Genomic DNA, 27,950 nt, shown 5'->3' with positions numbered 1-27,950 from the left:
AGCCTGACATGGGGCTCGACCCCAGGACCCCGGGATCATGACCTGAGCCGAAGGCAGACACTTAACGACTGAGCCTACCAGGCGCCCCTCCAACCTGGATTCTTAATAGAAGTACAGGTTCTAGGCAAAGGAAGGTGATAGTCCTATCCTGCTCTGATGCCCCATCTCAAGAGGTCTTTGGACAAAGGGGAACAAGCGCAGAGGAGGGTAACAAAGAGGGTGAATAGACTTGAAATTAAGTCACATGAGGGATGGTGATGGGACTGTGTCTTGGGACCTGAAGCAGATCATCTTCTGTGAATATCATCTTGGGCCATGGGCCTGGCCACATGATGCAGAACCAGGCCCTGTAATGGAATCTCTGGGCAGCCAAGTGTCAGATACTGGGGCTCTCGTTTAAGGCAGAGCTGTCTGAAAATAGAATGGCCTACATTGTGAGGAAGGGAGCTGCTTGGCATTAGAGATGTACAAACCAGAACTGGATGACCACCTACCGGAGATGCCAGGGGTTACATCAGATGTCTCTCAAAACTTCTTCTAATCCTAAGAGCCCATAATTCTCCACACCACAAGAAATCTTAAAATTCCCATTTTACAGATGAAAAGAGGGAGGTGGGAAACGAACATGCAGTGAGCACTGGCTGTGTCTCGGGCACTTTGACACATACAACCTGATTTTAAAGGATAAGGACCAGAGAGGTTGAATGATTCACTTATGGCTACACAGCAATCTAGTGGCGGAGCCCGAACTGGAACGCAGTTCCCCAGTTTCCAAATCAGAGCTCTCTCTGCTGAACCATCTGTTCCTGTTCAATAACTAAACACATGTTTATTGCATGTCTATTGCTTACCTCCTCTGAACTGACACTAATGTGGCCAATGAGAGCACACTATATGCAGGTGTTAGCAAAGGGATAGGATCTTGGCCCCGCTAAGGGTCACTGCCTCGTGGGCAAGTACAGGTTCCATCTCTGCCTTACCTGGCTCAGTGTGAATGGCGCCCTCTGGAGTTGTGCAACGTGGTAGCCCTAAGTAGCCCCATAATGAAATATGAGACAATTTGTAAGTGCAGTAATAAAAAGGTACACAAAGTGCTATGGGAATACAGAAGGAATGATTTCTTCTACCAGGGAAGGAATTCAGGAAGGCTGCCCAGAGGAGGTGGTATTTGAGCAGGACCTTGAAGGATATGTAAAAGAACAAAGCAAACAGAGAATCATCTCTATATCCATTCCACACACATTTATTGAGCAGCTCCAGATTGCCAGGAAGAGATGAGTAATTCACAGTCCAGTAGTAGAGACAGACAAATCACCAATAAATTGCCGTAGAGTATAAGCACCATGGTGGAAACATGCTCACGTTACAAAAGCAAAGATAGCCCCTTCTGAAATAAAGTTGGGGGGGTGGGGATGGTCTGGGAAGGCTCCTGGAGAAGCGAGGACTGAAACTGCAGGAAGGGAAATAGAAAACTTCCAAGCTGGGGCACCTGGGTGGCCCTGATTTCGGCTCAGGTCATGATCTCAGGGTCGTGAGATCGAGCCCAGCGTCAGCCTCCACACTTGATTCTTTCTCTCTCTGCCCCTCCCCCCAGCTCGAGCGTGCACACATGCTCTCTCTCTCTAAAAAAAAAAAGAAAAAAGAAAGAAAGAAAAATTTCAGGCTGATGATAAGGGAGTTGGGAGAGAGGGAAAGGTGTTCCAAGCGAAGGGAATGGCACGTGCAAAGTTTCTGAGTCTTGAAAGATCTTCCTGTCTTCAGATACCCAAAACAGATCAGAAGGGCTTGAGTGCAAAATGCCAGGGTGGTGGCAGCCAGGCAGGAGGTGGAATTGACATCCAGGCTTTTAGGCAGGACCTACCATGTTTCCAGATGAATGGAGTGTTGGTGTGCACAGGATTTAGCAGGCTTAGCAACCTTCTTTCCCAAAGCCGTGCCCCAGATTGAGAGCTGGAAGAGAAAAGTGTGAGCCATAAATCCCCACCTCCTCCTGCTGTGCCCAGCGCTGCAGAGCCGGGAGTCTCCATGGCTCTCCAGTCCCACCGCTGCGACCCCGGCTAATCCAGCCTCCTGGCCCATCTGACACACACTTCCACTTAACATTTTGTTAGCGACTCTATAAACGAGCTCTCCCTGACCTTCAATCCCTGGCTAATTGCTGGTTTCATGTACAAGACTAGCTTAATTTTACGTGATAATTACCTGAGAGTGGTAATACATATGGCATTGCATGTTGGAAATGTCAGACCTGGGAAACTACCAAGTGGCCATAGTCAGGGGCAAAAGGAGAAGGCAGCTGGGTGGCGGGGGCCTTGGAGAGGCAGCCAGGGAACAAAGCCACAGGGAGAGGGAGGGAAGACACCGGGTGCAGTCCAAGCTCTGGAGAACTGGGACCCCCAGGCTGCAGTAGGGCCCAGAACCCACTGCTGGCGCAGCGCACCCAGGAGCACAGGCCGGAGGAGCTGCTCGTGCAATGCTCAGTCACACACACACACACACACACACACACACACACACAATCATAGACAAGCATGGACCAGATCAGAGGCACCACTCCTCCACGTTCAGTCACCCACTCAGCAGATGCTCATGGAACACCTACCACGTGCCAGGCAGTGTGTGGACCCTTACACTTGGAGGAGGTTGGAAATAGGTGAAGGGCATGTTTGGGTCATCACAGTTATTTGGAAATGGGCTCCTGGTATTAAATAAACAAGCCAGGAATGCTAAAAAGGATTGCAGCTCCCAGTAGCGTCCCATTCAATCAAGAATTGGCCCACCCCAGACCCAGTTAGGAAGCCCCACAGCTAAGCCAGGGCCACAGCCCTGAGGAAGCAGAAGGGCCCCCGCCTTCTTGGAGTTTACAGTCGAGGAAGCACAACTTTGGCAAGGGGCTTGCTGTGCATGAGCTATGAGTCAGGAAAGACGACTCGGGACGTCTGACAGGTGAACTCACAAAGACCAGGGCTCAGAAAAGATGTCCTTCAAAAGGTGCCATCCATGCCCTCGGGGTCTCCAGTTTGTGCCTAGAGCAGTGCTTGGCATACCAAATGGTGTCTCTGTGCATGTGTCTATTCCACAGGCCCTGTTCCCGGGTGCACACACCCAGGGGGTGAGGCCTGGGTCCCCTTTTTTCTCATCATCCCAGGGTACGGGGCAAGGCAGGTGGGGTCCAGGGCCCTGCGGTGGTGGGACAGGGGAGTATAGGCCGAGAAGGAGAAAGGGTGCCCCTGGTCAGCTGGAGGGGCCCTTCCACGGGGGGCACACGTGCACATCCACTCACGTGCACAGTCATACACACACACACACACAGGCCACAGGACAAAGTGAGAAGCACACTCCCCAGATTAAGGCGAGTTCTAAAAACCCCTTTAGCCTCCTCATCCGTGGAATTGTGGACTCCTGAGCTGTGTTGGAGTAAATTACTTGCTTAATGAGATTTCAATTAACAAAAACAAATTGAAATTACTTTGGTAATTAAGCTGCTGTGAACCTTGTCAGCAGCCCTCCCTCAGACCTCAGATTTCCACGGGGAGGGAGCTGGGAATGAGGGGTCCACTCAGCAATGCTGCTGAGACCGAAGCAGGACCAGGAGCTCCCTGCCCTGGGGATAGCACCCCAGGAGCTACAGCCTCGTGGAGCCATTCTATGGGCACCAAAAATGCGGGTGGGAGGAAGGGGCAGCACCGAGCAGCCAAACTTCAGTTCAAATTGTAGTCCTGCCACTTGGCTGTGTGAGCAAGGACACATACATGACTTCTCTGAGCCTCAGTTCCCTCATCTGTGAAATGGGGCTAATAATCGTGCCGTATCATGGGATTATAGGAGAATTAAGTGAATGAATGTATGTACCCCAAAGGCTTTTAATCCACTTTGCCCTGTGTGGGGGCAAGCCCTCACAGGGCAATCTTTCCCACCTTGCATTTGCATTGTCCTGAATCCCCAAACACCCCCCCCCCACCCCGCACTGCCACAGGGCAATCCTGTTTCTCTGTTTAGGTAAGGAAGGATCTACCACCGAGGTCCCCTGGGAGGTGAGGATGCTGTGAGGTTCTGCCCCATTCAGGCCCCCATCTCTTTCCATCAGAGCCAGTAGCTAGGATCTGGGAGCTAGAGAGCCTTTTCTTCTCAAGTGGCCTGGAGAATACTCCCTTCCTGGGGTTACAAAATCACCCACACTTCCCACATGAGAAGCCTGGAGAGTTAGTACAAGTACTCGTAGCCACATTGCAGAGATGAGAAAATTGGCTTCAGGACGTACCTGGTGGTCGAAAGAGAACAGTTCTCAGGGCTGGCAGAAATACACATATTTAGTCTCGTGAATTTTTAATAATAAACTTTTCGTTTTAATTTTCGAGTCACTGTTTGCTACTGCCATTCAGAGGGACTGAAACAGACATTTAAAATTTAAAAAGTATTATTCAAAATTCACAAAATTAATGCACAAAGGATGTAAATAAAGTTTTAAGTGATTTCTTTGGTTTTTAAAGTTTGGAACACTTATACTTTTGAAGTTATTAGAGCAAAAACAGCATTAAGCTTTTTGGGATAGATATTCATGTTATGTGTGTGCATTTGATATATATAACCTATTTTATTTATATATAAATGTAAGTATACACACACATACCACACAAATGTTGTTCCCTCTGTGGTGGTTGAAATTAAAGATGGCTTTGTTGTATGTGTTCATTCATTCGTTCAACCAATTTTTTTCCTCCCATATATTATTTAACTCAGCAGCAGCTTTTTCAGTGCCCTTGAAGTGCCAGAGTGAACAAGCCAGCCTCAAACCCTGCTTTCAGGGAACTTGTGGCTTGTTGAGGAAGATGGACATCGGACATGATGTAGTAAGGTGAATATTGCAGAAAAGGAAAGGCAGGGCCTGGAATCTTAGATGTGGGGGGAGAGGGGCAGTCTGCAGTAAACATTTAATTTTTTGTAATTGGACTAAAAATAATTTATATAGATATTTTAATGAATTCAAGAGTCCCATAGCTAGTTAGTAACAGAACTGAAAGTAGACCGAGAAGTCTTCTGGTTCCCAGGCAAATGATTTTTTTTAAAATATTTTATTTATTTATTCATTTGACAGAGAGAGACACAGCGAGAGAGGGAACACAAGCAGGGGGAGTGGGAGAGGGAGAAGCAGGCTTCCCGCTGAGCAGGGAGCCCGATGCGGGGCTCGATCCCAGGACCCCGGGACCATGACCCGAGCCAAAGACAGGTGCCCAATGACTGAGCCACCCAGGCGCCCCATGATTTTTTTTTTTAATCTGACACCCATCCTCTGGATAATTTGAACAGCATCCCTGTCTTCAGTGAGAAACATCCTAAGATGGGCAAAGGAGATCTCTGACTGAGATGGTCCCACCATCCATGCATCTGTCAGACCACGGAGGTATCCCCATTCGCACATCAGTGTCAGATAGAGGAGGTCAACATTGACATAACCTTGTCAGATGGAGGAGGTGTGTGTGTGTGCACCAAACAGGACTCAGGCTGATGGGTGTGTCACCCTCCAGCATCTTTGAAGGAGGAGGCTCAACATTGCTCGGTCCCAGCAGCTGCACCCTCCCGGCTAGGCTGACCTCTAGTGTGCCCTTTCAACCCACACTGGGAGCCAGGCCCAGAGAACCTCCCAACAGTCAGACTCTCTCACTCCCTGAGAAGTGCTAACCTCACAGCCCTGACCCCTGCATACATCTCTGCCCTGGGGCAGGAGAGGACAGGGTGCCATCCTCCAAGCACCCAGCTGGGGGGCGGGCTGTCTCCAGAAGGGCAGTCCTCTCTCTCCTGACTTCACATGGTGTATTTTGCACTGACTTCAGGCAACCAAGGGAGGACACAGAGTTGTACTTTCCAAGTAGCTGGAAACCCTTAATCAATGTTAATTGGCTCTAATTAGCATATGTTAATTAATGATATTTACTACAAATTAAAGGTATGAGTGTTCCCAGAGGGTTTCCTGTTCATCCAATTAGTGCCAATTAGTTGCAATTAACACGTGTAAATGAGATTCCATTGAACCCAAAACAAACAGCACAGAATCTCTCAGATTCCCTTTTGCACCTTTTCAGTCAGCTAGGGAGCTGGGGGTGGAGGGTGAGAAGTGAGGGTGGGAGTGGAGAGAGAGACCCTCAGGCTGACCTGGAGCAAGATGCTGACTCTCCGCATACCGTACCACGGAGGAGAGAAGGAAGAGCCAAGCAAGCTGCTGGACAAGCCTGGCTCCTGAGGCATTGACCATGCTCCTGAGGCCCCGGGGCCATGCCTTGGGCCTCCCTGCACCTGCCAGGACCTAACCCAGTGCACGGCCTATAGTAGGTGCTCAGTAAAAATTGGCTGAATGAAAGGTTGGGTGCCTTTGCATCAAGGGCCGATATCTTTAGTCATAAAATTAAAGGATGAATTGATTAGGAAAATGTGCAGAGTTCTCTTCTCCATAAGGTCTTCCCAGGGGCTCTCCCAAGGAACAAGATAGTATTTCCCTCTGTGACATCACTTGAATGCCTACAGAGATACTACTCTACCGCCAGTGTTGCTGTTTCCACATTTTATTTCCTTTTTCCTTAACGACTGAGGCCCCAACCTCTGGCACCGTGGTAACTAGATATAAAAACAGCCAGAAGGGGCTCCCGTGAACAATGAAATGCTACCCTAAATTCTCCACTGCACAGAGCCTTCTGTGAAACTGTGACGTAAGATAAAGCCCCCAGTAAGTTGTTTATTGCTAACTAGCTTTTGCTACACCAAACCTTTCCTTCAAGTTGACGTTCATCATTTAACAATAATTATTCATCGCTGTGTACCAGGCACTATTCCAGGGGCTGGGGATACAGCAGTGAATAAAGCATCTACAAATCCCTGCCCCTTGGAGAGCCCATATTCCGCTGTGTATTATCACCCTTTCACTTGGGATTTTGATGGATCCAGGGTCAGACACACTTGGATTCCTATCCCAGTTCTGTGTCGTCTCAGCAGCTGGGGAGAGGGGAGGGCTGGGTGGTTAATCTATCTGTGCCTCAGTTTATTTCTCCATAACATGGGTAGAAGAATACCTATCGCCTATCTTGCAGTCATATTATTAGGAAATTAAGCTTCCTCCCTTGTCCCATCTTGGTGAGCTGGGGGCAGAATTTGGAGTTAAGCCACGAGGAAGGTAGGAGAGGGAAGCAGAACTCAATCTGAGCCTACAAATCAAAGTCTGATTAAGTTTTCTCTACATCTGGATCTCTGCACCCGGCTGGCCACAATAGTCCCTCCCACCTGTGTGTAGGACATCACAGCTTACAGCCACCCCCGGGCAGGGAAGAAACGGGTTCAGATAGGGGAAGAGCTTCCTGGGTCATATGTAGCTGCTGAGGCTGCAGCCCAGACCCTTGGCTCCTTTGGGCATAATGTCCTTATCCATGACCTTTCTGAGTGATGAGAGACACGAATGGGGCCCAGAAAGGGTCACTCCAGCTGTACTGCTGGGACAAGCCTGTACATCCAGGTTCCAGGCCTCCAGCTCGGCCAGTTCCCCCCCCCCCACACACACACACACCCAGCCAGAGACCACGGCACCTGTAGCTTTTGTGCTCCCTCCCTCACAATCTCTACTCTGCACCCCCATGGATTCTCAGGCAGGGTGTTTGATCATTTCATATTGCCTCAGGATCCCCTTTATAAAGCCAGAGAATCTGCCTAGATAGTCTCTAAAACCCTTTCAGACCCGCTGTTCTAGGGTTCTGGATATCCTCTGAAGAATACAGGTCCCACGTCTACAGCCTATGCCCTGACACAGCTGATGGGCAACCAAAGCAAGCCGTGATTTCCCGCTTCCTTTGGGGATCCCTCTCACCTGTAATGGCCTAATGGGTCCCCCCACCCCCAGGCCTTTGCCGTCACTCTCCATCATCCTCCACCTCCACCCCAACCTTCTCCTGCATAGTGATGAACCACCAGACGTGGTCCGCACGACACCAGACCTGGGAAAAAGTTCTCCTTCACTCTGATCAAATCTGAAGTCAATTTGGAGGCCAGTGGGAGGAATGCAGCTGATTGAGTTTAATAAAAAGAGCTCAGCTGGGTTATCTTCCAGGAGGAGTGTGTGGAAATGGAAATCTGCACTGGGGCTTCCTGGGGCTCAGTATGTCTTTCCTACCACTGCACCCCACCCCAGGGCCAGGGGGGTATATTGCAGGGAGGAGTTCTGGCGGAGGGCGGGGGGAGCTCTGGAAGCAAGTGGAAAAGGCCTTTTTTTTTTTTTTTTAAGATTTTATTTGTTTGACAGAGAGAGACAGCAAGAGAGGGAACACAAGCAGGGGGAGTGGGAGTGGGAGAGGGAGAAGCAGGCTTCCCACAGAGCAGGGGAGCGGGGAGCCTGATGCGAGGCTCTATCCCACGACCCTGGGATCATGACCTGAGCCAAAGGCAGACGCTTAACGGCTGAGCCATTCAGGCGCCCCAGAAAAGGCCTTTTTCTGACTGCCCTTCCTTCCAGCAAAAAATAAAAGCAGCACTATTGGATGCCCACCCTGTGCCCGGCACAGCACTAGGTCACTTACTCGAATTATCGGCACTTAGAGAGGAGGGCATTTGCTCTGAGTGCATCTCCAGGTGCCGTGGGCATCTTGCGCTGGGTCTGGCTAGCTTTGGGACCAGTGATCAGCCAAATTTGGCCACGAAAGGCGGAGCGGGATGGTTACAGTGAAAGATTAGGAAAGTGCAACCGGCTGTGCCCCACAGCCTGTGTGTGCGCGCGCGCGCGCCCACCACGCACACAGGCGCGCGCACAGGCCCCTCCTCTCCACCAGGTGGATGCAAGTTTCAGGAGCCCACGGAGGATATAGTCCCAGGGGAGGAGGCTGACACTAGACGTCTGAATGTAAGAAGCCGGAGGTAGAGCGCGGTGAGGTGAATTCTCGGCTTTCAAGGACAAGAAGGGGGCCTCCAAACCAGAGTTGTGGGAGCCCTGGAAACTCTGGCATGAAGCAAAGGGGCACAGACACAGCATCTGCTCTTTATCCCACTAATACCTCCTGAGAAGTGCTATCTCTCTAAAGCCAAAGTTCCTGCGATGAGGCTTAACATGGCCACTTTGGGGAAGAAAAAAAAAAAAACCAAAAACCCTCTGCTCCAGGAATGTAACAACAGAAAATAATTAAGGTCTAATAAGGTCAGTGTTCCACCTTAACTCCTTTTCAGTTCCAGTTAAAACCTCTACTAATTTGCCAAGAAAAACCAGCCTCACTGGGGTCTTATTATTTGAATCACGTCCTGTCTCTTAATTTAAACGAGAGACTCACATAAGGATTTTTTTTTTTATTTTAAATTACAATGCCGACTTTCTTCCAGTTGATTACGGTATATGACTCTCTGTTGGAAGGCCATTATTTTTTGCTATGATTTACAAAGCATTTAAAGTGAAATCAATGTAATAAATATTGAAGTATTGTAATAGATAATTCCATATATTTAACCAGAGACACAGCACAGCCCTGGTCCGGGCAGCCGGGAGAGGAGCAGGGGGAAAAAATGGGGTGGGAGAGTGACCCGGTATTAACACGCAGGGTGACGTCTCGGCTTTTCTCCTGGATTCATTTGGCAGGATTCACTGAGTGCTCCCTAAGGTCCTGTACCTTGGATGTGGGACTGTGGTGAGTTGGGGAGTGCCCCAGCCGTGTCCTCCGGACCGCCACAGACTCTGGAGAAATTCCCCTGCAATGGAGGGGACCAGAAGTGGAGACCACCAGAACCTGTGTAAGGAGCTCGGGGATGGGAAGGGGGTTCAACAGAAAGAAGAGGCGTCTGGGGAAGGGAGCGGTGGGACAAGTCAGGAAAGGTTCTCCCTAGCTTCTCCCCTTCTTCCCCTCCCCTACTCAGCTCTTCTTCCCTTTCCTTCCTGGTCCTCGTCCCTCTTTGGGTTGAGCTGTCTCTAGGCGTCTGGCTATAGGGAGCAAACAACCCAGCCTGCACAGCCCTGAAATCTCAAGATGGGGGGAGAGGTGTGAAAGGGGAGATGGTGCACCAGTGTGACCTCGTGCTCACCTCCTGGGACGGACCCCACAGCAAGGGGATGGCCACGCTCTGGGCTCTTTACACATAGGGAGTCAGATTTGCAGCTTCTTGCTCCATCTCTCTAGGGAGCTGGGCCTCCTTTACCCAGGGACAGGAGCCTTGGTGTCTCTTAAAGGCAAACTTAAACTGTCCTGCTACCTGCCTCCCCAATCGCAAAAAGTACCCAGAAGCAGGTTCCTTTCCAACTGCCCCATGCCCCATGGGGAGCCCCCTGCTTCTTCCCATCTACGAAGGTTGCATATGGGTCACACATCTGCTCCCAGGACGATTCTGCTCCCAATTTCCTGGCTTGATTCAGAAATTCACACCCACCGGTGAGGGAAGCACACAGGGGGCACCAGCTTTGGGTTGCTCCCCATCACACAGCTTGAGTGCAGGCAATACACTCTGTCCGCAGAGCCATTCAAGTGCCGTGGAGGTCTTAATAAAGATTTTGTGGTCTATACATGGCGGGCTTGCGATGGAGCATGGCTGGTGCTCGCACACACACACACACACACACACACACACACACACACACCCTCGCACGTTTAGCAGATCTCAGAGGAGGAAGATGTATTGTCCCTTGCCTTCCCACCCCAAGCCTGAACCCAAGCCCCAAGTCCCTAGTTCTGAACATTTTCCACCATAAATCCCAGGAGGGGACACGCAGAGGGAAAGGGAGCAGAGAGAAGAGATTTACAGCAAACTTGCCTCCTGACACCTCTTTGGCCCATCCCATAAAATAACAATATTGCCAGATAAATCACACAGAGTCTCGGGGGACCTTACCCTTGTCCTTGTGGGGTCTTTGGTGGGAGTCACTGGGTCATGGTCAGAGGGGATTCCACCCAGCTGGGTTCTCCCTGACAATATCAGTCCTGTACAGCATGGAGAGGGGGGTGACTCTGATCTAAATCCTGGAGCATGGGGGGAGGGGGTAGAAACTAGGGTGAGGGGTGGAGAGCATTGTCTATCATCATCCAAGAGAGAATATGGCATGAGCAAATCCTAGCTCGAACTCCTAGCTTCGTGACTTTGGGCAAATTACTTAACATCTCTGGGCCTTGATTTATGTCTCTGTAGATGCAGGTCATAGAATATCCCCCACACAGGATATGTGTGAGGAGTTATTGAGAATAATGCATGTCAAAGTTCCCGGCATACACTCAGAATGTGGTTAACTATTGTAATCACAAAGGTTTTCCCTCCGCTAAGATACAAAACACGGTGGCAGTGTTCCCAGCAGAGGGGATCAAATGGTGGCCCTCTCAAGAGAGACACCAGGCTGCCCCCACTCCTCTTTGGCTGTTGTTTCCATGTTAAGCTGTGATAGTAGAAAGGCAAGGCTCCTTTATACACAAACAACGAATCATGGAACACTACCTCAAAAACTAATGATGTAATGTACGGTGATTAACATAATAAAATAAAATTTAAAAAAAAAGGCAGGGCTCCCCATTTACTCACAATGTGACTGTGAGCAAGTTTCTTCCCATCTCTAGGCCTCAGTTCCCCATCTGTAATGTGAAGGGGTGGAAAATACTTGGTCTTTAAGGCCCTGTCCAACATCACATCATCACCCAACAATTAGGACCAATTCCCAATGGGCACTGGAGCCAAAGAGGGGCAGGCAGGACAGAGGCCGCCCGCCGTGAGGCCAGCTGAGGTGGGCATGGGCATGTGGGCCAGGAAGAAGCAGTCACCATCCTGGGAAGGTGCCAACCACTGGCCGCCCCGACCACCACGAGCAAGAGACCCCCTGATTACAGCCCAGGGCACCGGTCTGGGTCCGTGGCCTCCTAGTGCTTACCCTTCAGCCAGAGGGAGGGCTGCGTTCCCAGAGGTAGCGCTAGGTGGGCGGGAGCCCCCCTCCAGCATCCCACACACCTGGAGAAACCTGGGCTTCCCTGTAGCAGGTGCAACCCCCCCTCCCCCAGCCCCCAGCCCGGTCTGGCTCCCCCCATCCCTTGAGCATCTCCCGATCCTCTGGCCGCAGCCCTCCCTCCTTTCCTTCCTCTCCCTTCTCCTTCCCCATGGCCCCTCTTTTCCTCTCCAGTGCTGCTTCTGGGTTGTATTTTTCCTTCCTCTTCTCCCCACCGCCCCCTTCATTTCTTCCTTTCTCATTCTCTTCCTCCTCCTGGTTCTCCTGCCTGCTCCTCCCTCCTTCATTTTCTTCCCTCTAGGTCTCATTCCTGGGACAGAGGTGCCGCTGTCGTGAGGGAGTGACTATGCGGAGGGCTGGGGAGCTGGAAGGGGGCACGCTGTGGCCTGACCGACCCCCCCCCCCCAGGGTCTCTCCAGCCGCAGGAGGATCAGGAGTTCACCCGCAGGGCAGCTGTCAGGGACTCCTGAGACGGATGAGTGAAAGTGTAGGGGGTGGGGAGGCGAAGGTGCTGGGGAGGGAGCCGTCTTCAAATAAAAACGAAAGGAACATGCTGGATGAAATAATGGGGATGTTTAATAATAAGCCCTGTGCAAGGCACCTCTGCCCTAAGACCCAGCCCTCCTGCCCCTGTCCCCAGCCCTGAAGTTTCCCTCAGCACAGAGGCCCATCGGTGTCCCCAGTCCTTTGGGTAGGCCAGAGAGCAGGAGACACCCCCCCAACACACACACACACACACACACAAGTCCCCAGACCCCTGCCCCCTCCCAGCCTTCCCCATCTTCCACTGAGGGACGGGTGGGATTGGACCCCCTGGCAACCTGTTCCCAGAGTGATGCCTGGGCAGATTAGTGCCCCAAGGCTGGCAGGCCTATCAGGAGGCCCTTATCCGGGAGGGGGTGGGGGGCAGGAGAAGGGGATTCTCCATTCTCCAAGCAACTGGATTACACAGTCAGGGGATCAGGGAATAACTCGTGGCTTAAGCTGCCTCTTCACAGCCCAGCCCCTGCCCTGGCTCCCAGCCTCCTGTTCTTAGCAGGGATCTTTTTTTTTTTTTAAAGTATTTATTTTTTAAGATTTTATTTATTTATTTGAGAGAGAGAATGAGATAGAGCATGAGGGGGGAGGGTCCGAGGGAGAAGCAGACTCCCTGCTCAGCAGGGAGCCCGACGCGGGACTCGATCCCAGGACTCCAGGATGATGACCTGAGCCGAAAGCAGTTGCTTAACCAACTGAGCCACCCAGGCGTCCCTCTTAGCAGGGATCTTAGCCAGCCTAGCCTCGCCTGCTTCTGAGGTATCTTTCTCGTGGTCTGAGTCAGCCTTGAGGGCAAAACCAAATCTCATCTCCTCTTATCCCCAGAGCTATGACACCACAAAGGAGCTCAAAAGGGACCGACTTGCCACCACCTTCACCAACCCTCACCTTCTATGAAGACCAGAGGTCTGGAGGTGGATCCCGAGGGTGTGGCTCAGAGAGGTGAAGTGACTGGCTCTGAGTCACACAGCTAATAAAGGGCAACCGAGATGATTTCCTGACTATGGCAGGATTTATGGGAGCATGCTCTCTGCAAAGTCAGCCAGGTCTATGCCAGGGGCTGGAAGGAGCCCTAGACCCTGATGTTCTTAATAGAAGGGGGTTTGCTCCTGAGCTTTCCTGAGCCCCCACCATGAGCTTTCGAGGGAAGGGAGCCCAGCTCCCATTTGGTTGCTCAGGAGCAGACTAAAGCATGGGGGCCGGGGTGGGGGGGAGGCAGGAAGGAGATTAGGTTTAAAGACTCCAAAGTCTTAAGGTCTAGTCCCAGCCTTACCACTAACTTGCTGTGTGGCCTTGGGCAAACCACCTCCCCTCTCTGAGCTTCAGTTTATCTTATCTGCAAAATGGAGATAACATCTCTTTCAAAATTGTTTTGAAGGTACTGGAAGAGCATCAGGCTTGGCACCTGGTATCTCCTACCTGCTCTAAATAATGGTGGAAGCAGAATTGTATTTCCTTTACCCAGAGCTGTGCCCACTCCCCAGAACAAGAAGCCCACTGCACATTCAAGCAACTGGTTCTTCCCACTGGGAGGGCAAATCCATCATGTTCAGCAAACTATTGCCCCACCCCGTGTAAGGTTATTGGGGGGTCATGCCCCCACACCCTGTGTTCCCTTTCTAGAAAGAGGCCCAAAGCTTCCCCACCCTAGCTCCATGTGGCACCTAGAGACCTCTTCCTGACAGAGGGTCATCTCTGACCTTCCTAATGGCCTACGTTCCTTCCAGCCAGAAAATTCTATGATCCCGTGACCCCTAAAAGCCCTGTCCTGCTAATGGTTTTATGATCTTCCCTAGGCATCCTCTCTGTGCCCTCCCTAACCCCCAATCCCCTTTCAGTAGGTCCTAGTCAAAATAAACAACATTTATGACCAGAGCAGGATTCAAGGTCTGCATTGCAAACAAATGTGAAGCCCTTTGAAGGTGCCTGGGGAATCCATCACGTCCTGGGGTGTGATGGTCCCCAGGCCCAAGGGGAGGTAGGCCCTGGGAAGGGGTGCAGGCGTGGGAAACTGGGCTCTGGATCTAGATTTAGAATCGGAGGATCTCGTGCGGTGTCTGGGGCTCCCTCCTTAGCGACAGGCCTGCCCCTGTGCAGGAGAAATGAGGGGACAGGAGGAAGGGTAGCCCAGCCCGAGGTGGCCGCTGTGATCAGCAACCTTTTGTGCCCCATGTGCAGGCCTCCCTGGGGGCCAAGACCTGACTTGGCATGTCATCAGGGGCGCAGGGGACAAAATGAAAGGGAGGGGGAGAAAAATCAAGAGGCAAATGGAGAAATAGCACGTGTGGATGAGAGACGTAGAGCTGAAACCACAGAGGCCTCAGGCCCCATCACGACCTCCAGTGCCCACCTGGCACGCCAGAGCAGCTCCCCTAAAGAAAACTAGTCCAGGGGCGCCTGGGTGGCTCAGTCGTTAAGCATCTGCCTTCGGCTCAGGTCATGATCCCAGGGTCCTGGGATCGAGCCCATGTCAGGCTCCCTGCTCAGCAGGGAGTCCGCTTCTCCCTCTCCCTCTGCTCCTGTTCTCGCTCTCAAATATATAAATAAAACCTTTAAAAAAAGAAAAAAAGAAAACTAGTCCAAACACCTTCAGGAGAAAATCAACCCAGCCAAGCCTATCTCGTCAGCCGGCCAGTGGAGCTGAGGAGAGAGTATGGGAGAGAGAGAGAACAGGCCAGTGCTGAGTTTCTCTGGGGGAGAGTCACCCCAAACATCAACTTTGGGGACTGATAGCACGGAGGCAGAAGTGGAAGTCCTCCATCTAGAATGAACCCTCGTCCTCCACCACCCGCCAGGTGGAAGGCAGAAGCCCTGCCCCTACTCTCATCAGCATCCCCAGCCAGAGATGGGGCCCACAGGCGGGCAGCCCCCTCGTCCCGGCTCTGCCTTCCACCTCCCACGTGGATGAGGCGCCCCAGCTGGGTTCAGCCTCCTCTGGCAGGTGCAGGGCCATGAGCCGATTTGTTTTCAAGGGGGACTGGCTCTGTCTGGGGAATGGTTGTTGGAGAATATTAAAGTAGGATTCCCAAAGGCCCAAGTCTGACAGCAGCTTTCTAGGACACGCAGCTCAAGGCTTTCTTCAGCCACCTCTCCAGCTTCCAGAACTGGGGCATGGGCCGAGGGGCTGCTCCCTGACTCAGAGCTGGGGGAGGGAGAAAGCATTCCCCCCACGGGGTGGGGGGGAATGTTCCTTATCATTTACCCTACTAAAAATACTCTGCCGCCCACCAGATCGGGTTGGGGAGCTAGACATAAAATATGGGCAGGTAGCAAGGTTTCTATCACAGTGATCAGGCACCCGCCTATAGCATTTGCATATATGGCATATAATTAATGTTTGATGAGTGAGAGTCTGAGAGATGGCGGATGGGAACAAAGATAGAAGGAAACAAAGAGACAACTGGAAACACGGGCATGAGTTTTTCCAGGATACATATAGTCTGCAAAAATTCTCCTCTTCCTAAACTGAAAGAAGAATGATTTTAGGGGCTTCGTAGGATCTTAAGCTGGTAAATCAGAACTTCCAGCAGAGTGCCCTGGTGCCCAGCACGGTGCTTTATAGATAAAAGGTCCTCCAGAGCACAGAGTTTTAGGGCTGGAAGGGCCTTGGAGAGTATCTAGGCCAGTGGGTCTCAACATCCGTTGAATATAGAATCACCCGGGGTGCTTTTAAAAAAATAAGATGCTGGGCACCCACCTCCAGAGAGTCTGATCTAATTGGTCTGGGATGGAGCCCAGGTGCCTGTGTTTCTTTAAAAAGCTCCCCAGATGATTCTGTGTACCCAGGGCTGAGAACCACAGGTCTGGGTCAGTGCTTCATTTTACAGAGGCAGAAAGTGAAGTCCAGAGAGCAGGTTACCTAGGCTCATACGGACAAGTGGCAGCAGAAACAGGACCACAGAAGCCACTCAGGTATCCTGACGTTTAAATGAGCAAATAAAAGATTGATCTTTTGGAGGCATCCCTAGCTGCAGAGACCAGCTACCCAACCCCTCATCTCATCCCCCACAGTTTCATGTTATTTTCATCAGAAGCCAGGCAGCCTGGCATCTTGACCCCGTTCCTTCTGGCCTTCCATTCTGGAGGCCTCAGGGCTCATACAGGGCAAACATCCAATTCAAATACTGTCCCCCAGGTCTGGAGCCTCCGAGAATAACGGGGCAGCTGTGACACCGTGGCCATATGGAGTGTTGTTGGTGGACACCCCAGAGCAAGGGTGTGGGAGGACGTGTGTACAAAGGTGCATGTGTACGTAGATGCACACTTATGTTGGAGGCTCCTGCACGGGGGCACTTGCATGAGAACACTTACCTATGTGCATATAAATATCCACCTGCGGGACGGTGTGCGTGTTCACAGTGGCATCCGTTTACGCGGCAGGGTGTGAGACCCTATGGGCGAATGCACCAAAGACCCTCAAATGTGGGCATATTGTGTCTGTGTAGTTGTGCACAAGGGCAGAAAGCTGGACCTACACTTACAGCATCGACGTTTATATCTACCAGTGCAGGCCCCCCTGTGACAGTACGTGTGTGGCTGGCCGGCCCTGGAAATATGTACAACTGGCAGCCGGTGGGCACGGGGGCCAAGTTTATGCGGCAAGAGAAGAGGTTTCTGTTGCTTCCATCACATTTCTTCAGAGTAATCACTGGGAAATATATGCGTTGGAAAACTCTATCTTTCATGCTTAAATATATCTCGGCATATATAAATGAAACATGATATTCTGCCAGCTGAGATGCTCCACATTAATATTGTTTATCATTGATAGAATTAAATAACCCATGCAAGCCCCGGTAGCATTTCTTACAATTTTATTTAACGCTGTTTTGGCCGGAAGCGGCATTTGGCAAATGCCAACCTATACAGGAGAGATGACTGCAACCGATGCGTAATTTGCAGGCCGTCATATACAACACGCAAGAAGTACCACAGAGGAGGGTCCTCTAACATTCCGACCACCCCATCTTTCTTTTGAGCTCAACTTACTCCCTTTCTTTCTCCAAACCTGATTAAGACCCAGCCCTTCACACTTCCCTAGGAGGTCTCTGCATGTGCCGTAAAGACAGATAACATGGAGGGTGAGGATTTGGGGTAGGGGAAGAGATAACACTCTAAGACCAGGTCTCTGGAATGTTTCTGCTCCTCCCCGGTCTGTCAGAGGCAGCCCCAAGCCCCAGCATGTGTTAAAACCGGGAGACCAAAGGAAGCATTTTTATAGGTTCTGCAGACCCTCGGGGTTGACTGACAAAGTTTTTCGTTCAGAATGAATACAAAAGAGCGTTGAACTTATCAAATGAGTAGTAAATCCTTCATTAAAAGAGTCACAGAAATGCTTCTTTTTTAAGGGGAAGCCGCTATCATCCCTTGAGCCCAAATGAGAACCACCTTCCGCGTAGTTTCCGCGTAGTTACAGGCCTGCCAAGCTCACCTTTCAAAATGTGTGCCGCCCCCTGGCCTAGGCCGTTGGCTGAATTATGAATGGCCTGAGGGAAAACAAAGCTCAAGAACTGAGAAGTCCAAACTGGAACAAGAGCAAGAAAATGGTAGAACCACAAATGAGGCTCATAGAGGACAAAAAGGCGTCTTCCCAGCCACTAGGCAGTGAAAAGAGGTTGCATTTACTTCCCAGCGCTGGTGAATAAATGGAATCTGTAGGTCTTTCCACAACTTGCAAAGGCCCTCTTAATCTCCCAGGAACCAGGGCCAAGATCCCATGTGGGACCTCCAAACCCTGCACTATAGGATCTCTGTTGACCATGCCTGGGCTTCATCTTGGTGTGGCACCAAGATTGAGCCAAGGAACGCCCTACACCTGCCTTCCTGTGTCCTAGGTTTAACTTCTCCTGTACTGAGATCCCTAAGGCCTATAAGGTAAAGACAGCCAAAAGCAGTTGGAACAGCTATTCACCCAGCCCTGTTCCCCAAATCCTCTGCCACCCACAATGAAGCAGCCATCAGAACTACATTTCCAGATAGCCCCCCCCCGACCCCTTTCCACCAGCAGGGATATCGGCCAACCTGCTTGGGGGACAGCTGCGTGCCCGCATCAAAAAAGTACTGGACCATCTTCACACCGCTGAAGTCAGGAAGTTGGGTCTCTGGAGCCTGGTGCCGTGGGCTGCCTCCTGAGTACATACAGAAAAAGAAGTTTCCTCATGTTGGGATTTAGGGGTAGGAATGGTGAAAAGTACCCATCAATGTTTGTGCCTATCCCCACACAGACACACACACACACACACACACACACACACACACACACACACACACCCTGTCCATACACACAAATCATGAATCATCTCCGTGGCTGAACATTTTAGCGTTCAACAATATTCTCGGAGGCCCGAGGTTTTCAGGCAAATCCCAGGTCTGTGCACAAGGACACTGCATAAATCCCTCCCCTTATGAAAGGCCAGTCTGAGCAGATGGGACCAGTCTTAAGTAAACGGCAGAGCCCTCCCTTGGTCCACCTCAGGAGGAGCGGCAGGGGGCTGGCCCTACCAGCCTGGACAGCAGAGAGCAGCAGAAGCTGCTCCTTCTGGGGCTCATGTTCCCATCCCCAACTTATCTCTCGGAGGGGGGCGTCCGTTTGACCACACAATCCTCCCTCCCCTCCCCCAAGGGGAAATCAGATCTTGAAGTCAGACTGGAGGAGGCCACCGCAGACCAACTGGTGGCCAGAGTTGAGAAAGCAAACCTGAGTGCTGGAGAGATGGGCCAGGGCTAGGAGAAGAGAAGAGGCAAAAGGACCCCTCGTACCCAAATGGCTCTGCGCAATGAGTGTGGGGGGACTTCAGAGCTCCTCCACTTTCTGATAATCTGCTTCATTAATATTTATTAAACAAAAGATTTAAAAAAAAAAAAAAGTAAAGTCCAGATAATTAAACACTCAGTGGCGGTAGGAGGATTCCTCCACTCTGTTCTCTTGCTGGGCCCCCCACCGGCAGCCTAGGCCAAATGTGTGCACTGTGCCATCTCCCTCCCCAGCCCTGCCCATCTCCCCAGGTGTATCAAGAAGACATGAAGCAGGTGGATGGAGAGAGAGACAGACCCGGGCACCCCAGGTGCTCACCAGGAAATGCATGGACTGTGAAATTACACCAGGGCTGGACAACTTACCAACACACTGGCACCCTTGGGAGACTGAAATAATTAACTTGCTAATCAGCTACACCTTGCTCTTTCCTTTCTTCCTGGAAAAAAAACAATTGCGGACTGCCTTCGCCTTCACATCAGGTTCCTATGTCAGTCACTTGGAGACAAACGATGCTTGAGAAGAAATATACTCTCTGCCTCCATGTAGACTGCAACGGGTCATACCAAGACACGCCTCTTCTTCCTCACCCCTTCCCACCAGGCCCCAGGGAGCACACAGAGACAGAATGTTTCTGCAGATGCAGGGTTTTTTTTCTGTCCACGCCACAGAGCTTTTCCATCTCCGCTAAGCTCTCTCGCTTTCAGCCCTCTTTAGCCTGCTTGCTGGTGCTAAACAGCCAAGATCCATGTGGAGAAAAGAGGATTGATTAGAATCGTAATAATAATCCTTGGCATTCGTCCGGCTTTAGCGTTTACAAAATGTTTTCACACATTATCTCATTCGGTTGGAGCTGGAAGGGACCTTAGCAATCACTTAGCCCAATACGGATGAGGAAACTGAGGCCCAGGAAGGTTAAATAACTTCCCCAGAGGCCACAGCTAAGGACAGTGGTTGGTTCCCCCCGCCATGTTCATTGTCTAGAGATCCAGTGCCGCCTCTCATCCCCTGGAAGGAGGAAAAGAGCAGAATCGCCTTTTTGGTCCACAGTGGTTATAGACCAAGAAATCACAACATTAGAAGAGGGGGAACTGCGAATGAGTACAACTCTGGGAACTCTTGGAAGAGATGGTTTGTGGGGTTGGGAGTAGGGCGACTAGTCCAAGTCCTGAACGGCACACATCAATTAACACACTTCCCTCTCTCTCTTTGTCCCCTCATCTCTCCCTTCTCTCTGGGTTCAAAAATATGAACATTATGCAGTTTGGGATCTAAGGCTTAATTCGGTCGTAGGTCCCAGAGGGAAGTGGGGAGTGGGGCGTGTTTCTCGGATTGCAATCTGGCACCTCCGCTCCCAGGATTCTCAGCATGATGGGCTCACGTGTGCATATGTGTGTCCACCCAAGACATTGGGTTTAGCGGTGAAAAACAGGCTTCTTGATCCTTTTCACAGATCAGATGATTTGCAAATTAATAGCTCTTTCCCCCCCTGAGGCTCTGAGGAGGTGGGAAAAAAAAAAAAGATTTCTGGTGAAGAGAGGGAAGAACAGGGTGGAAAAATATAAAACGGGGAAAGGAAGCACAATGACAGTGGATTCTGTAGGAAAACACTTCCCCGCCAAGGTGCACGTGTGTTTGGACGTGGGTCTCCGCTTTTCCGCAGGGCCACCCTGCCCCCACCCAACCCGTTGCCCCAGCCTGTTGGAAGGGAAGCGGCTCCTTTGTGTGTTCATTTCTTTCTAAGCCCAACTCTTTTCCCTCTAAAACTCCTTCTTCTCCCTGTTGAGCTGACCATGCTTCTGGATTTATGAAGAGAGATGTTTTAGCAGAAATCCCCCAGAGTGTCCCATCAGCCCTAAATCCCAGGCCCGCTCGCCCCCCCAAGACCCCATGACACACAGCATGCCAACACGGCTTCCTCTTGCCTATGCATTAGCCATCCATTGTGGCAACCTGACATCTCTCACACATAAAACCGTAAGAGAGAAATAAAATATCTGTCTCTTGGCGAAAATAAAGCTTTGCCTCCCTCCTGATGTATAGGATATAAAATAAAGCCGCGGCTCCAATAGTGGCTTTTCCTTATGCCGGAGTTGCCTTTGCACACACGGAGACAATGAAGACCGATGGTTTGGGACGAGGCCCAGCCTCCTGGGGCCGCCTTCACCCTTTTTTATTAGCGTGTCTCCCCCCACCCCCCACCCCACCTCTCCCTGCCTTTTTCTTTCTTCTTCACTTTCTTTCCTTTCTGGTTTGGATTTGACTTTTATATGTCCTTCTCTTTCTTTCCTCTGGAACTTTATTTCTCTCGTTCACTTTCTCTCTACAGCATGACAGAGACAGGGAGAGAAGAGCCAAGTTTCTCAGCCTCTCAGACATGCCCCCCATGTCTCCCCGCCTCCCCCTTCCCAGACCCCTAGCTCTCTCAGGACTGCCAGCCCCTATGACGAATTTTGCTGTTACTGCTTGGGGATTTGCTTTGGTCAAATGTACAAATGTCCCCAAGGGACAATTAAGAATGTGTTTAGTGGGGGGTGGGAAGGAAGTGGACTTTTCTTTTTTTTCTGGGGAGCCGCCCTTCCCTGCTCCTTCTTCTCCCTATGCTAGGCAGTTTATGGATCTCAGCAATTATTTTATTTAGCCTCCGAGGAGGGCAACAGTGCAGAGTTGCCACCTCAAAGGGGTGAGAGTTGACATTCACCTCCCAAACCCAAGCCTCAAAGCTGCATCCTCAAACCAACTGTGGGCCTTGGGCCCCTTCTGGCCAGCCCGGCTACCAAGGAGTTCCTCCAAGTCCAACACCCTCTCCCCTGCCTCTTTCTCCAGTCCTGAGAACTGAGGGTGCTGTGGGAGAAAGTAGGAGGGGCCCCTCCCCATGCTCGCACGCAGAAAGAACTGTCACCCTCACAGTCACGGAGACACAGTCATCTGCCTGCCCTCCTGCACACTTGACACTCTCTCCCACCCTGCACAGTGTCTACCTTCTTTCTCCTCTGTCCCCGGAGGCCTCACTCTTGCCAGGTGCACGGCTCTCCTCTGTGCTTCTGTTATCTCTCCACCTGTGTCTGAGTGGGTTTGTTTCTAGAAGCTTCTTCCCATCCTTGCCCTGGCCTCAGCCCTTTCGCTGCTCTCCCTCCATCTACCCAAGGCTGCTTCCCAGCCCATTCAAAACTTCACCTGCTCTACTAGGGGCTGCAGGACACATCCCAGGCCCTGGGAAGACTAAGTCATGACTGAAAGAAGGGGGTGCAGGGACTGGGCTCCCAGGGGAGCAGCAGGGGAGGGGGAACTTTGGTGTTGCCTGAAGGTAGGAAACGTCCTGCAGAGGGGCAGTGGGTGGCTTTCAGCCTCTGAGATTGATGAAAGCCTTCCGTGTGTATGTGGACAGCTCCTGGTCACCCCTAATATGAGGAGATTTTTATAAATGCAAACATGGAGAGGCTGGTGAGGCAGCAACATCTATTGAATTCTGCCCCCCCCCCAAAAGGAGAGAGGGGCTTAGAACTGCCAAGTCCAGAAAGAACTCAATCCCAGTCCCAAATGTGGTTAGCTTTGGGGGTCTCTTCCCTCTCCATCTTTGATCTCTCTCCAGATATCTGCAGTGACCACTACCATTAGGTAAGGGGAGAGAGTCAATTAGTGAGAGGATTAATTACTCTGAGGCACGAGCCCCGTTTGTCTTCCTTACCGGGTGTGAGTGTGTGTTCAGACAGAGGAACACGGGCACGCACCCAAATACACATTGTTGTCACGCCGTCTTAGACGTTTTATTTATTTGTTGGATTCCTGCCCAGAGCCGCTCACATGTTTTTCCACGGGTGCTGAGTCGCCCACCAAACATGCCGCCTCCTTTTCTCCCGCCTATGAAGGCGACTGTTACACACCCGCGCACCCTCCAGTCCCGCCGGATGTCCCCCCTGCCCCTGCAGGGTGCCCAGCTGCGTGCTCTCCCCGCCACCTCTTATGTCGCTGAGTGTCTTTCTGGGTCTCTTCTGTTTCTTTTCGTCTACTCCTCCACACCTTTCCCCCAATGCATTTTCCCTCCTTTTATCCTTGCTTACTTTTCTGCATTCCTTTTCTTTCCCCTGGTTTTCTGTCCTTATTCCCTTTCCCTGTCCCTCTCCCCTCGATTTCATCTCTCTCTCTCTCTCTCTCTCTCCTGCCTCCTCCATTCACCCTCTCCTTTCCACGATTACCCACCACCGGTCTCTGCGCCGCAGCGCTGCCTTGCATTTGAGATCGCCACGCTTGACCTTCCACCCCTTCCAAGCCCAGAGTCCCAGTCCCCGTGGGAAGCCAGCCTTGTTTACCCAGCCCGAGCGCACACCGTGAAGCCCCGGCCGGATGCTGCCCTTTCCTGGCCTCGCTGTTCCCCACCCCTCCCATCCCCAACTTGGAAACTACTGCTGGGGCAAAGTACACAGCGGTGCAGGGTGACAAGCCCCCACCCCAAATTTCTCACCTTCCATAGTGCACTGGCCCAGGGATCTCGGACCAACCTCCTAACTTGGGTTTCTTTCCCGGGGAAAAAGGAGTTAAAACCCATCCCCCCCTCCCCCACTATGTGGTTCAGGGGAGATAGTGATATAAACTGTAAAATGGCGCACACAAGTAGGTCATTTCCAGGAGTGAGTGATGGAGTGAGATTAAGGCAACCTGAGTCAGGAGCAAAGGCGAGAGAGAGGGAAAGGAGAGCCGGGGACTTAGGATCAGATCCAAGTGCCCCGGGCCAAAGTTTCCGGCGTCGCATCTGCGGCGTCCTGCCGAGTCCGTGCGGAGTTTGTGCGGCCTCTCGGACCCCTCCAGAAGACCCGCTCCCTCCCTCCTCCCTCTGCCTGACCCGGGAAAGCTGGTTGCGCCCCAGGCCAGAAACCCCGCGCTGTTAACCGCCTAGAGTCCGCTCCGCCGCAGGCGCCTCCTTTCACGGCCTCACCGCGCTTTTCTGGGGGTGTCGAGCTGCACGGGAGCGCGCTGGGCCAGGAGGGGAGCCGCCAGGGGCTATCGCCACTCTCGCATCTACAGCAGCTGACGGTGCCAGGCCGGCTCGGGTCCTTGGGCCACGCGAGCCACTCGGGAACGTTAGGAAGCAAGGCGATCTGGGGCTGGGAACCACGGAGCTCACGGGAGGAAAGCGGATGCAGGAGAGGGCGCCATCAATCCCCCCAACCTGCAGGGCGTCTGGGGAGGGCTAGCAGAACCCGCTCGGTCCCCAGTTCCCCAGCGGGGTCCCGCCTCTCAGGACTCTCAAGGCGCTTCTCCGGAGTAGAGCTTGTACTGTGAAAGCCGCTGCCTGGCCCCTCCGGGGCCTTTTCCAAGAAAGCCTGGGGATGCGGTGGAAAGAATTCCGCGGCCACTGAGCGAAGACTTGGCGGCGAAATTGACCCTCACAGCACCGCGCCTAGAGCTTGCGCGCCCTGGGGGCGGTGTGCGTGGTTGTGGGTCTGCGCTACTTGGAGGTCCTTGCACAGGGAAGCGCTGTGTACTTCAGGCCGCTGGCAGTAAGTGTGGCGGTGAGGGTAAGAAGGGAAGGCTGGTGCTCTTCGCGGAGCAGCCATTGGTTTAAATGCAGAGCTGGGCTGAGAGCCTTCAGAGGCGGCTAATTTGGAAAGCTGGGTCAGTTTTCTCTCCATGACTGTGCGACCAAATATATTTTAAAATAAAAGCTCAATGGAAACAAACAAACAAACAAACAAACTACATTAATATGGTGTGCTGTCCCCGTGGAGGCGTTCAATCTGGACTTTAAACCTAGAATCAGGAGCTAAGAGGCGCGCCTAGAGCTGGGCTCCGGGACTCCCTGGTAGACGCGGGGGTTGGTTCCCGCAGACCTATTTACAGAACCATCTGGACACAGGGACAAGCAGAGCCTGATGCCCCAGAGCCCCCGACCCGTTCTCGTCCTCAACTCCCCTACCGCGTTGGTCCGCCCGCAGGGAGGGGCCCTCTTTCCCCCCACGTCGAGGTCCCAAGATCACAGCACCCCCAAACGGGTGGAGCAGCCCCCTCCTCTCCACCCAAAAGAAGACAGCGGGCCTTGGGTTCAGGAAGGCCGGCAGCCGGGTCCAGCTGTCGCCCCGTAGGTCTCCGCCGACCGCCCTCCACCCCCGCGGCCCCTCTGCTTTGCATGAGAAGGAGCCCAGCTGGGACAGGGGCGGGGGTTGAGCCACTCGGGACTCTGACGGCTTTAGATTCCAGAAAGGGGCGCTTGGGTCGAGGGCGCTAGCGGCGAGAACCAGGACAGCTGGGGGAGGGGGGGAGCGTGGGGGACCGCTCAACTGGACCAGCCCCTCCCCCGCGGGTCTCACCCAACGCAGCGGGCTGGGGAGGCACCTCGGGCTCCGGGTGGAGGAGATGGGGTCCCCTGAGCCAAGTAGCTCCTAGTGCCTCCGCGGGAGCTGGAGTATTGGCTACGGATCCGCTCGTTCCTGAGAGCGTTGGGTCGGCAGGAGGAACACAAAAACGTAGTCGGATCTCGCGAAGCCCGCCTGCTGGGTTGGAGAACCGCCCTCCCCACCTTACTCCTGACCTGAGCGGGGCCCTGAGAGAGGCCCACGGTGGGGACTGATGCGAGAGAGATAACCAGCCCCAACACTCCTCCCTCCCCGTAGCGGGGGAACCCCAGCCCAGGTGTTTTTAGAGAGGGTGCGGAGAAGATGTTAGAGGACCCGCATTTAGAGGTCAGGATGGGCGGAGCGCCAAAGAGGAGCAGGCCAGACCTCGGCTTTGGCTTCCAATAAAAAGGTGACGCGGGGGGCAAGGTGGAGGCTGCCGGCGGCCTCGGGGTTGCAGGGTGGGGCGGACAGAAGCTTGAAGGCAGGAAAGGGGCGTTGGCACAGTCCTAAAACTCCACTCCCGCAGAGCGCAAACCAAATTTTCTGTAGCGGCTTCCCGGTTCGTCCAAAGAGGGTATTCCATTTGCAGAGACCTGGATCCCGGGCCGGCTCAGTTTCATGGCAATTGCGTTTCAGCGCGCATTTTCCCCAACTTAGTCCCGGGCCCTTGTGTGGGATGTCTGAGTCCCGCACCATGAGTGGGATCGAAAGGCCAATTCCAAAATTCCAGCTAGACCCGGCTAGCTGCCCATCCTTATTTTCTTCCACACTAGGGTTGAATGCGCCTTCTTAGCACCCCCACAAAAAACAAAAAAACAAAAAACGAGGAGCAAAAACAGGACTGCCCAGCCCTGCCACCTTCAGACCTCACGAGAAATCCGAGTTGGCACAGAAATGGTGCTAATCTAAACGGAATTTGGTATTTGACTGGCGTAAGCCAGGAAACCAGAGTGACTCTTCGAGGCTTAGGGTTCTCAGGACCCGGACCTGAACCCCACGTTTGGAATAATCTGCCTCCAGGCAGTGGTCCCAAGGTTTTATTCGGAATTAGGAAGGTAAGGGCTCCCTGAGGCGTGAACTACAGGGGGTGTGGTCTGCGGTTGTCTCGGGAAGCTGTTGCTAGCCCGGAGCCTGGAACAGGGGAGGAGGAGAAGCCGGGCCCGCTCAGCCCGTGCGCTGCACACCCGAATCCATTGCAGCCTCTCTGTGGAGCCCCAGACGTCCCTGCTCCCCACTGCCGCTACTACCACCCGCCAGCCGCCACTGAAGCCCTGTCGTTTCCCGCCTAGTCGTTTGTTTTTGTATGTAAAAGGTGTCTCCGGATCACAGTTTTCTCACAACTTCTCGCCTGGGTTGCAACTCCTCGCCCGAGGCGCTTCCCCACCCACTCCTTTCCCCCTCCCCGGCGCCGCGCCTCCGGTCTCCCCCGCCCCCACCAGGAAACCGCCGGAATCAACTTTCCAAGACTGCGCTGCGGGGAACAAGACACCCAGATCTCCCCGAGACCGAGACCCTGTGGACTTTGGATGGGCTGGGGGAGGAGGCACGGAGGGACAGGAGGAGTAAGATTCTGTAGCCCTCCCTCCCCCACTCCCGCTAAAACGCTCGCTGTGCTCGGGACCAACTTCTAGGCCAAGAAAACACGAGGAAGGGAAAAAGGGAAAAAAAAAAAAAAAAGCCCAGCACCCGCTGAATTGCAAAGTCAAACAGTCCACCAGGGCCTCCGGGGTTCCCGGACCCTTCTGCACCCCAACCTTCAACAAGGATCCACCTTGGATTAATCCCACCTTCCAACAGTACTCCGCCCTCCGCCTGCGCCTACTCCCACGCTTTCTCAGTCCTTCCCATAGAAACCGAGGCCTTACCGGAGCAGGAGGGGCTCGGGCACCTTGCTGCCCGCCGCCCGAACCGCGCGGGGCCGCGGATGCGGCCGCCACTGATCCTCTAAACGCGGTCTCCCGGCACTCTCCCCGGCCGGGGGATGCAGAATGGTTTACAGAGGGACCGCGAGCCGCTGATTGGTCGCAGGCCGCGGTGACGTCGGCGGGCGCTGCATTAAGGCGAGGGGGCTTCCAGAGCTCAGCCAACAGCCAGGAGCAGTGACCGAGCCGCCGGAGCTGGGGAGAGACGCGCCAGGGCGGCGGACTGGGCCAGGAGACCAGGGACAGAGGGACGCTTGTCCGGGGACAGCCAGCAACGAACTGCGGCCTGGGCGGCGACAGCAGCGGCCCTTGCTGAGCTGTTCCAGCCGCACAGAACTATAGCTGCTGCACCAGGACGTTTTTTCAAAGCTCTCCAAGCTACTCCCCCTCCCCCCGACTCCTCCCGCTGCAAAAGAAAAAAAAAAAAGGAAGGAAGGAAGGAAAGAGGCTAGAAAGGAAACCCAGATTTGCCACCA

General features: G+C 52.8%; 1 long non-coding RNA gene across 1 annotated transcript; it reads right to left on the bottom strand.

Annotated features, from left to right (window-relative positions):
• Positions 1–1,229: 1,229 nt before the first annotated feature.
• LOC141370416 (uncharacterized) lies at positions 1,230–27,546 on the bottom strand. Its single transcript, XR_012374446.1, has 4 exons — positions 27,418–27,546; positions 18,488–18,594; positions 1,862–1,950; positions 1,230–1,620 (listed from the first exon to the last, which is right to left on the bottom strand). It is a non-coding gene; the product is annotated as an uncharacterized lncRNA (long non-coding RNA).
• Positions 27,547–27,950: the final 404 nt, after the last annotated feature.

The sequence above is a fragment of the Callorhinus ursinus genome, unplaced genomic scaffold (genome assembly GCF_003265705.2).
Source record: "Callorhinus ursinus isolate GAN/ISIS: 27379988/994484 unplaced genomic scaffold, GSC_fseal_2.0 scaffold34, whole genome shotgun sequence".
Taxonomy (NCBI): Eukaryota; Metazoa; Chordata; class Mammalia; order Carnivora; family Otariidae; genus Callorhinus; species Callorhinus ursinus.
The sequence above is the reverse complement of the archived record's forward strand: the minus strand, read 5'-3'. Positions and strand labels throughout refer to the sequence as shown.